Consider the following 2,254-nt stretch of genomic DNA (forward strand, 5'->3'; position numbering starts at 1 on the left):
GATCTAGCCAACATCTCAGGGGTACAGCCTGCTCATCCTTCATTCTGTATTTTTCACTCCCCGGTATGCAAAGTAGTGCAACAATTTTAATCAAACTTGTGAAGAGACACAATTGGTGGCAACAGAAAAAAGAATGATGGGCATACATAGACCAACAGAGTTGGTGGTACACTCCATGGCATTTCCAGGTTATCGCTACACTACACTCAACAAGAAATGCAGTTTAGATGAATATGGCATAATGACAAGTGCTAGGCACATATGCAAACACATCCAAAGTTCTGACATGAAACATGCAATGTCATATCCATTTTATATTTACAATCTTACCTCTGAAGAAGGAAATGGTTGCAGGAGTAACAGTGCTGACCCTTGAATCAGGTACACCATCTTTTTCAGATAATTCCTTGACTTCAATGCAGGATTGCTATCGATGACTGCAACTCGCAGATGTTTGGTCAATGGCATATTGGCTGCATGCAGGATAAATAAGCATATAAGAAACTCAAGATTGTATATAGAAGTTGGTACTTCTAATCTGAAACAATCAAAGCATAGGATTGTCAAATTCATACGCAAGGTGTTTTCATACAGCCACCAAACTCCCCTGCAACTACCATTCTACCAATATTATTAGCAATACTTCACACTGAACAAGTAAAATGGCGGGGAGAATCCCTGAGAACTTTATTACAATGGTGCCAAGTTTCCTTTTATTAAACTAATGCCGGGATCTATTCTCAGCCTAAGAGTAACACGAACCTGAGCACATGAACAATTGATCGAAGGAAGAGAAGTACACGAAGGCAGCAATACCTACACAGTGCACAAGCAACAGCCAAGCCCACCATGCCTCCACCAACCATAGCAACGTCGAGCTCGTCATCTCCAACTTTCACACCACCAACCTTCTCCGCGTGATCCTACATGTCAACGCACAGTCACCCTCAGTTACACACATTTTTTTCGATAAAAGGCGCTTTATTACTTAAAAGGTTTAAGCATTACACCCGGCCTCTGCATACCAAGTTACACACATCTGGAACGAAACCTCAATCAATCTCGCAACTCGCGGTGTCCTGAACAAGCCATTTCTCTGAACACTACGGGGCCACGACACGTGCGATTCGCGGGGAGAAAAGGTACATGTGGGTCAGCCGCCCCTGCCGGCGCTCCAGAGAAGGTCCTCGTGGTTGGCCGGATCCGATTCACCCCAGCAAAGCATCTGTTGTTTGGGGAAAAGAGAAGAGGCAACAAATGGATGAGCCAAGTGAGAGATCACGGAGCGAGAGGAGGCAGGGAGGGCTCGGCGCCGAGAGCACCTGGTTCTGCGTAGCAGGGCGTGTGCGGTGGCTGCCGAGGCGCGCGCAGGTGTTGGCATCATTGGCGACGAGGGAGAGGGCAGACGTAGGAACACCTGGAAAAATATATTTACAACAAATATGATATGTGAACATTCCAGTTAATTTACCAATAGCACATAGAAGTAGATCAATATGGTCATCCAGGCACACTAATTTTGTCAATAAAATCTCAGTTTTGCATAAACGAAGCCTACTTATACACACCAATTCTTCAACAATTCTACCCAATTTTTTTTCATATCCTATCAGTCCTTGCATTCTACTCCCTCTGTTTCTAAATATAAATCTTTTTAGAGATTTCAATATGAACTATATACGGACGTATATAGACATAGTTTAGAGTGTAGATTCACTCATTTTGCTCCATATGTACTAATTCATATTAAAATCTCTGAAAAGACTTATATTTAGAAACAGAGGGAGCAGTATCAAGTATCAATCATAATTAAAGAACATAAGATGAATCAATTAATATAGGACGCCGATAACTGCAACACGTGTGGGCGTTAAGGAATCTGCCCACACGTTCTGTGTGGTGCCTAAAAGGACCAGCCCACAAGTCTGTGTGTGGGCAAAACAATTAGCGTCCACACGCCTCTTTTTTTTCCTTCCGGTCCCTCCTACATGCGTGCGTGTGGGCGAAATAGATAACGCCCACACGCCCGGTACATCAGGCCTCGTACCTCGTGGTCCCGCACGCCCCACGTGACACTTTACCGCGCGCCCCGCAGTTGCCATGGGCCGGACCCTCGCCCATGTTCGTTTAAGTGCAGTTGCCATGTCGCTGAACTACGGTTGCCATGTCGGACAACTACAGTTGACATGTTTGCTCAACTGTAGTTGCCATCTCAGGTCAAAGTTCTAGATTGCCATTTTTTAGACAACTACAA

General features: G+C 44.6%; 1 pseudogene; it reads right to left on the minus strand.

The window, feature by feature from the left end:
• The window catches only part of LOC119289445, a 5,776-nt pseudogene extending 4,392 nt beyond the window's left edge, over positions 1-1,384 (minus strand).
• Positions 1,385-2,254: the final 870 nt, after the last annotated feature.

The sequence above is a fragment of the Triticum dicoccoides genome, chromosome 4A (assembly GCF_002162155.2).
Source record: "Triticum dicoccoides isolate Atlit2015 ecotype Zavitan chromosome 4A, WEW_v2.0, whole genome shotgun sequence".
Lineage (NCBI taxonomy): Eukaryota > Viridiplantae > Streptophyta > Magnoliopsida > Poales > Poaceae > Triticum > Triticum dicoccoides.